Source organism: Dermochelys coriacea, chromosome 8, assembly GCF_009764565.3.
Source record: "Dermochelys coriacea isolate rDerCor1 chromosome 8, rDerCor1.pri.v4, whole genome shotgun sequence".
NCBI classification, from domain to species: Eukaryota; Metazoa; Chordata; order Testudines; family Dermochelyidae; genus Dermochelys; species Dermochelys coriacea.
This window is the reverse complement of record NC_050075.1, coordinates 102,762,227-102,770,884: the sequence shown is the minus strand read 5'-3', so window position 1 is coordinate 102,770,884 and position 8,658 is coordinate 102,762,227.

The following is an 8,658-nucleotide window of genomic DNA, read 5'->3' as shown; positions in this document are numbered from 1 at the left end:
ATCTCTCTTACCCAGTTGTAAATCCACTGTATAATTCCATTGAGCTCAGTGCTCTGGATTTGCAACAGAGAACAGGATTTGTGTTGCAAATTGTGTTGTGTGATATGTGGAGATCCATATTTACTAAATTGGGTGCAGTTTTATCAGGAATGGGTCTGTCAATCCCTTCTGGAGTTGAATCCCTTAATAAAGAGTTGTGGTGTTTTTTGAATCCTCAATTACTTGTCCAGGTTTTGTTGAGAGCATTTCAATAAACACATTAATAATCCTCAAACACTAGGTGACATATTCTGGAAGGTAAAATGCTGAGATGTTTGCTGTTCCCAGGGGCTACCCATGACAACTTGATTCAGGTCAGTAGACTTTTCTGGAAGCAGAACCCTGTGTTGTTAGGGGAGCAGGACAACAAAGTAACATCAATGATCAAAACCTAAGTTCGGAAACAACATTATTAACGTCTAGGCTGAAGACTGTGTCAGGTATGGCCAGCTGTGGGGGTTGACCAGAAATGACCAATAAGTGTCCTAAGCAAGCAATAAATTAATGTAATGATGGGTGAGTTTTACATCCAAGTCCATGTTGACGTGAATGCTGAAGTCTCCCTGAAGAATGAGTTTGGAGAATTTCAACACCAGTATAGAGAACAATGTTTCCATCTTGTTTGCACCATTATGGAGAAAGCTACCTGAGTCCAAGACTCATGCCTGATCCACTGAACCAAGGTGCCTAAGCCAAGCAGAATGGGACTTTTCAAAAGTACCTATGTGATTTACAAGCACCAATCCCATAGAAAATCAGTGCCACTTATACTCTTAAGTTATCTGGACACTTTGGAAAACCCCACCCACAACCTCTCTGTCTCATTTTTCCTATCTTTAAAGTGGGCTAACAATAATTGTGAACAATCCCATGGCTCTTTTGCTTACCTCTGCAAGACCCTCCTACAATAATGTCTGTACAGTTTTAAGGACTGGACTTTCTTCCAGCATTTCTTTACTTCATGGTCTAATTTCAGTTCATTGTGCAGACCCAGTATCCTCTCCAGGGTTAAGATTGCAACCAGGATCCTATTACACATTTTGCCAATGATCCAGCTAGTCCAGTGTTTGGACTCCCACACTAGCGAGTACCTGCTTCTATGTAGAAACCCTACAGTAGGCAGCTATGGAATAACATTCTTCCAGGGAAAGTTTCTCCCTCACTCCCATCAGCCATAGTTTGGTTTATGCTCTGCAGAAGAAGTCTTTCTAGAGCTTCCAGACTTTTCTTTGTCATTTTTCATCTCTACTATTATATCTTCAGACATCCCCATTATTCATAACAACATCCAGTCATTTTTTAATAAGTTCTTTGTCTCAATGATATTTTGCAATGGTACTTAATTGCTAACTTGGCTGAGCAAAGAGGAGACCAGACCTCCCATCCTTTGCTCTCTCAGGGAAAGGGCCAGTCCTGGATCTTGGCAGAGACCGCAGAATGCCAAAGCCCTGCCAGAGGACGGTAGGCCTGACGTAAGACCATTGAGTTTGTCTGGGGACTATTTGCTTGTTTGCCTCAGGTTGGGAGAGGACTGAGCGGGTCTACAAAAATTGTTCCAAGGCATTTTGGCCCAGGAGCGATGTGGGGAGCTGCCTTATTAAACTCTGTGGCTTCTTTCACCCTACTTGAGCCTGTTCCATGATTTGTCAGGGACCCTGAAGAGTTTGCGGCCACATTGCACCTCAGCCCCCTCTGCGATCTGCTCAGGGTCACCCTTTTAGGTATTGGACTTCTTAGCTGTCACCTTTCTTGGGGAGGGGACTTTCCCCTCCAGACCAGGGATTTAGACTTGAGGTCCCTGTGACTATAGGCCTGCTATTCATAGATTCATAGATACTAAGGTCAGAAGGGACCACTCTGATCATCTAGTCCGACCTCCTGCACAGCGCAGGCCACAGAATGTCACCCACCACTCCTATGAAAAACCTCACCCATGTCTGAGCTATTGAAGTCCTCAAATCATGGTTCAAAACTTCAAGGAGCAGAGAAGCCTCCCTCCAGTCAACCATGCCCCATGCTACAGAGGAAGGCAAAAAAACCTCCAGGGCCTCTCCAATCTGCCCTGGAGGAAAACTCCCTCCCGACCCCAAACATGGCAATCAGCCAAACCCTGAGCACATGGGCAAGATTCACCAGCCAGATACCCAGGAAAGAATTTTCTATAGTAAATCAGATCCCATCCATCTAATATCCCATCTCAGGGGATTTGGCATATTTACCCTGAATATTTAAAGATCAATTACTTACCAAAATCCCATTATCCCATCATACCATCTCCTCCATAAACTTATCGAGTAGAATCTTAAAACCAGATAGATCTTTTGCCCCCACTGCTTCCCTTGGAAAGTTATTCCAAAACTTCACTCCTCTGATGGTTAAAAACCTTCGTCTGATTTCAAGTCTAAACTTCCTGGTGGCCAGTTTATACCCATTTGTTCTTGTGTCCACATTGGTGCTGAGCTTAAATAATTCCTCTCCCTCTCCTATATTTATCCCTCTGATATATTTATAGAGAGCAATCATATCTCCCCTCAACCTTCTTTTAGTTAGGCTAAACAAGCCAAGCTCCTTAAGTCTCCTTTCATAAGACAAGTTTTCCATTCCTCGGATCATCCTAGTAGCCCTTCTCTGTACCTGCTCCAGTTTGAATTCATCCTTTTTAAACATGGGAGATCAGAACTGCACACAGTATTCTAGGTGAGGTCTCACCAGTGCCTTGTATAACGGTACTAAAACCTCCTTATCCCTACTGGAAATGCCTCTCCTGATGCATCCCAAAACCGCATTAGCTTTTTTCACAGCCATATCACATTGGCAGCTCATAGTCATCCTATGATCAACCAATACTCCAAGGTCCTTCTCCTCTTCCGTTACTTCTAATTGATGCGTCCCCAACTTATAACTAAAATTCTTGTTATTAATCCCTAAATGCATAACCTTACACTTCTCACTATTAAATTTCATCCTATTACTATTACTCCAGTTTACAAGGTCATCCAGATCCTCCTGTATGATATCCCGATCCTTCTCCGAATTGGCAATACCTCCCAGCTTTGTATCATCTGCAAACTTTATTAGCACACTCCCACTTTTTGTGCCAAGGTCAGTAACAAAAAGATTAAATAAGATTGGTCCCAAAACCGATCCCTGAGGAACTCCACTGGTAACCTCCCTCCAACCTGACAGTTCGCCTTTCAGTAGGACCCGTTGCAGTCTCCCCTTTAACCAATTCCTTATCCACCTTCTGATGTTCATATTGATCCCCATCTTCTCCAATTTAACTAATAATTCCCCATGTGGCACTGTATCAAATGCCTTACTGAAATCTAGGTAAATTAGATCCACTGCATTTCCTTTATCTAAAAAATCTGTTACTTTTTCAAAAAAGGAGATTAGGTTGGTTTGGCACGATCTACCTTTTGTAAAACCATGTTGTATTTTGTCCCATTTACCATTGACTTCAATGTCCTTAACTAATTTCTCCTTCAAAATTTTTTCCAGGACCTTGCATACTACAGATGTCAAACTAACTGGCCTGTAGTTACCTGGATCACTTTTTTTTCCTTTCTTAAAAATAGGAACTATATTAGCAATTCTCCAATCATTCGGTACTATTCCTGAGTTTACAGATTCATTAAAAATTCTTGCTAATGGGCTTGCAATTTCAGGTGCCAATTCCTTTAATATTCTTGGATGAAGATTATCTGGGCCCCCCGATTTAGTCCCATTAAGCTGTTTCAGTTTCGCTTCTACCTCTGATATGGTAATATCTACCTCTATATCCTCCTTCCCATTTGTCATGCTACCATTATCCCCAAGATCCTCTTTAGCCTTATTAAAGACTGAGGCAAAGTATTTGTTTAGATATTGGGCCATGCCTAGATTATCTTTAACCTCCGCTCCATCTTCAGTGTTAAGCGGCCCCACTTCTTCCTTCTTAGTTTTCTTCTTATTTATATGGCTATAGAACCTTTTACTATTGGTTTTAATTCCCTTTGCAAGGTCCAACTCTACTCGACTTTTAGCCTCTCTGACTTTATCCCTACATCTTCTGACCTCAATTAGGTAGCTTTCCTTGCTGATCCCTCCCATCTTCCACTCCCTGTATGCTTTCTGCTTCTTCATAATCACCTCTCTAAGATGCTTGCTCATCCAGCTTGGTCTACAACTCCTTCCTATGAATTTTTTCCCCTTTCTTGGGATACAGGCTTCCGATAGCTTCTGCAATTTTGATTTAAAGTAATCCCAGGCCTCAACTGCCTTTAGATCCATAAGTTCTTCAGTCCAATCCACTTCCCTAACTAATTTCCTTAATTTTTGAAAGTCAGCTCCTTTTGAAATCAAAAACCCTAGTTGCAGATTTATTTTTGTTAATCCTTCCATTTAGTTTGAACTGAATTAGCTCATGATCACTTGAGCCAAGATTGTCCCCTACAACCATTTCTTCTATGAGGTCCTCGCTACTCACCAAAATTAAATCTAAAATGGCATCCCCTCTAGTCGGTTCAGCAACTACTTGATGAAGGAATCCATCAGCTATCGCATCTAGGAAAATCTGAGCCCTATTATTATTACTAGCACTGGTCCTCCAGTCTATATCTGGGAAGTTAAAGTCTCCCATGATCACGCAGTTTCCATTAGTATTTACTTTATTAAAGACATTAAAAAGGGCTCTATCCATAACCAAATTAGATCCCGGAGGTCTATAGCACACCCCAAGCACTATCGTAGGAGAGGCTTTACTAGTTTTCTTCCCCAATGTAATTTTTGCCCAGACAGACTCTGTCTTATCCATTGCATCGCTTCTTATTTCTTTACATTCTAACTCATCGTTGATATACAATGCTACTCCACCCCCTTTGCCTTTGTTTCTGTCTTTCCTAAACAGCACATACCCTTCAATACCTGTAGTCCAGTCATGACTACTATTCCACCATGTTTCTGTTATCCCTATAATATCTGGTTTCACTTCCTGCACCAGTAGCTCTAGTTCCTCCATTTTGTTACCTAGACTCCTCGCATTGGTGTATAAACATCTTAATTTTTGCTGTTTGGCCTCGCTCACATTTTGTACCCTATTAGGCACAGTCATTCTACAGCCAGTATAACCTATTAGACTAGTATCCACACCGCCCTCGCTCCTTATATACATTCTCCTACCCATGGCTGTATCCTTTCTTACTTCATCTTCTTCCCTCTCAATGCTAAAATCTGGCGTGGAGATTTTCTGGACATCTCCCATCCATCTCCTCCCAATTCCTAGTTTAAAGCTCTCTTTATCAGTTGTGCCAGCCTCGATCCTAGAAGTCTATTTCCTTCCCTACTCAGATGAAGTCCATCCCGAGAGAACTGACCTCTGTCCGTGAATGCCTCCCAGTGGCCATACATCCCAAAGCCCTCCTTATAGCACCACTGCCTAAGCCATCTGTTGACAGTCATAATCTTGTCACACCTTTGTTGCCCTTCTCTAGGAACAGGAAGGATCCCGCTAAAGATCACCTGAGCCTCAATTTCCTTAAGCGTCTTCCCCAGCCTAGCATAGTCTCCCTTGATACTTTCCAGCGAGAATCTGGCTGTATCATTTGTTCCCACATGAAGGATAATTAGGGGATTCTTTCCCGCTCCCTTGAGGATCCTTTTCAACCTCAGGTCTACATCCCGTATCTTAGCACCCGGAAGACAGCACACCCTTCTATTCTCAGGATCAGCTCTAGTTACAGGCCTGTCTATTCTTCTCAATAAAGAGTCCCCGATCACATAGACCTGCCTTTTCCTGGTGACAGTGCTATTCTCCAGTCTCTCCCCTGTTCCCTCTGGCTGCAAGTTCTTTCCATTCCTATTTTCCCTTACAATTCTCTTCAACCCATCCTGTATCCTCCTGGGGCTCATATTTGGTGTAGTCTCCCTTGACTCTTCCCCTTTTTCTATAGGGCTAGCCTCTCTTCTCTTCTTCCTTACCCTTCCACCTTCAGCGACTACCTGCTGAGCCCCTTCTTCATTTTCCAACTCTGCAAACCTGTTCCTAAGCTCTATTTCTTCTTCACTAGCCTGTCTTTTTCTCTGCCTGGTTCTTTGAGTCACATGTTTCCACTGACCACTTTCTTCATCCAGTCTCTCCTCAAAATTCCCCAGCCCTGCTTCCATCCGTGAGTCTGAGCTTTTCCCTTCAGATACCTCATATCTTTGCTCCATCATCTGCTCAAACCCCTTCCTAAACTCAACCAGACTTTCCACCTATTAATCCAGCACCTGTGATTTGCACTCTCTCAAGGGCCATAGATGGTGTTACCAGTGACCAGACAACTTTCACAAAGCACAGTGCATTCATTTTAGGACAAAAGGAACACAGAGAAAACATATAATAAAATAGTCTACATGCATGCTAAGCTCACTAGACAGGATCTCATGTCTGTCAGAATTAAGAACCAGGAGAAGACAGGGGAAGGGCAAAGTGCTCCCTCTTCTGCTTTTCTCCTGCTTTCTAGCCCCCATCTAGACTCAATCACAACACAGCCTTCCCCACTCCCGACTGTCCCAACAGCCAGCTCTCTGGGGCATGGCTGCTTCAAGAGTCAGGAATGGCAAGGACCCCACTTTGACAGCTCTTCCAGATACCCAATATGATCAACATTCATGCCAATGCCAGAAAGGCCTCTCTGCCTTTGGACCACAGTCAGTTAGGCTGGGCATCATAGCATCCAGCTAGAATATTGAAATCCTCTTGTGATGGGTTGTGTTTGGCCTTTTTGGCTCTCTTCTGGAGCAGCCATTTTGGAAAACCTCAGAGATCTTGTCCTCCAAGGGCTAGATGGGATGGCAACAACCAGTCAGGGTCCTGGTGCCGTAGATAAAAGGAGCTGCCTGGACTTGGTGGGGCAGTCCCTGACTGGGCCCAGAGAAGAGAAGGCAGGTGCCCCTCTCTGGCCACAGGGTCCTGACAATAGATGGAGTTCATGGCTAGCTGAACCTGCACAGCTGGGATTGCAGAGAGAGGAATCTGGGGGTGCTCGCTCTGAGCTAGGGCTGGAGATAAAGGGCCTGGTTGGAAGAAGCCCAGCGAAATATCAGCGATGGATTTGGAGCGGGCAGTACCTGGCTGCTGTGCAGAGGGCCCTGGGCTGTAACCTGGAGAAGTGGGTGAGCCAGGTTCCCTTACTAGCCACAAGTAAAATGGTGTAAACCCCAGAAAGGGGTGGGACTTGTATGGGAGCCCAAACAAAGGGCTGAATTTAAAGGGCCCAGAGCTAGGGCTGAAGACCCTAGTGAGAGCAAACAGACTGTTTATTTACTAGATTCTTGAATGCCACAGAAGGGTCATTTAGAGTTTGTGGCTTGTCTGGAGTGCCAAGCCATAAAAGACCTGCCAAGGTTGTCTGGCAGCCTGCAGAGGGTGCCAGGGATGAGAAAAGACTGGTGGTACCACACATAGCAACTAGGAGGCAGTCAAGAGGTGAGTGCCCCTTTTCACGTTGCCAGTTACACAAAGAAGGGAAGTAACGTGTATTTCAAACTCACTCCATGTTGCATAGAATCCTTTCCTCATTCTTGTTTATATGAACATAAGAATGGACATACTAGATCAAACCGAACATAAGCATGAATATAGTGGATCAGACCAATACTCCATCTAGCCCAGTATCTTGTTTCACACAGAGGCCAGTGCCAGATGCTTCAGAGGGAGTGGACAGAACAGGGCAATTTTCGAGTGACCCATCCCCTGCCATCCAGCACCAGCTTCTGTACTTAGAGGTTTAGGGACACTCAGAACTGGGGTTGCATCCCTGGCCATACTGGCTAATAGCCATTGATGGACCTATCCTTCATGAACTTATCTGAATTATGTTTTAAATGCAGTTATACTTTTGGCCTCAAAACCTCCCCTGGCAACAAGTTCCACAGATTGACTGTGTGTTTTGTGTACAAGTACTGTCTTATGTTTGTTTTAAACCTGCTGCGTATTAATTTCATCAGGTGATCCCTGGTTCATGTGCTATGTGAAGGGGTAAATAACACTTCCCTCTTCACTTTCTGCACACCTGTCCTGATTTTATAAACTTCTATCATGTCACTCCTTAGTCATCTCTTTTCTAATCTGAACAATCCCTGTCTTTATAATCTCTCCTCCTATGCAAGCTGTTCCATGCCACTAATTATTTTTGTTGCCCTTCTCTGTACCTTTTCCCATTCTAAAATATCTTTTTTTGAGATGGGATCACCAGAACCTCATGCAGTATTCAAGGTGACTTTATATAGTAGCATTATGAGATTTTCTGTTTTATTCTGTATCCCTTTTCTAATGGTTCCTCTAATTCTGTTACAATAAACGAGGTGAAGGTGGCTCTTGCTCTCACCCTCCTCTGCTTCGAACTCTCGCCTGATCCAGCTAAAGCCCCTCCCCCCCAAGGAAAACACATCTGCTCCAAGAACGAGATTCACCTACACCTAAAGAAACTTCACTGACACTAATATCCCCAGGACGGAGGTGTGAAATACAATAGGCTTAATTTTGATTGAATAATGCTGTCAAAATAGTCAGTGCATTAGCTCTGCAGATACAGCTCTGATAATTCTTCTGTGTGATTATCCCAAAATATGAAAATGGGAAGTGGGCCTGGGGAC